The sequence below is a fragment of the Frankliniella occidentalis genome, unplaced genomic scaffold (assembly GCF_000697945.3).
Source record: "Frankliniella occidentalis isolate FOCC.00 unplaced genomic scaffold, Focc_3.1 Scaffold248, whole genome shotgun sequence".
NCBI lineage: Eukaryota > Metazoa > Arthropoda > Insecta > Thysanoptera > Thripidae > Frankliniella > Frankliniella occidentalis.
In genome coordinates this window covers 294,714-295,190 of record NW_026267374.1, presented here as the reverse complement: position 1 = coordinate 295,190, position 477 = coordinate 294,714, and positions in this window count along the sequence as shown.

The window sequence follows — 477 nt, the reverse complement described above, 5'->3', positions numbered from 1 at the left end:
TACCCTGAAAATTTCAAGTCTGTAGCACATCTCCCGTAGCGCACAGTGGGGCTCAGCCCCAAACTGCAGTCACCCTGGGAGCAGGGCTGGCGTGTCACGGACATGCTGAACCCTGTTGTTGAAGCGCGCATCCGCCGCGACTACAAGTACAAAATTGTACATGAGGACAGACTTGCCCTGGCTGCGGAGGACGCGCCCTGCCATCTCATTGCGCCGTGCTTCGGCCCGTGCACTGCTAATGGAGCTTGCTTGCAGCACTGCCGCCACCGCCAGCCCCGAGCGCGCGTCGTGTTGGATACGTGAGCAGCCGGCCGAGCCGTCGTCGCTGCTATTTATCTACCACTGGCGCAACACATCGCTAGCCGCCCCCGCAAAATTGGATTGAATATGTTCTTAATTTAAACTCATCTACCTCTGATAAAAACCTTATATAATGTTAATAAGTAGACCTGACTTAATATGTTTTTATTTGGGGGT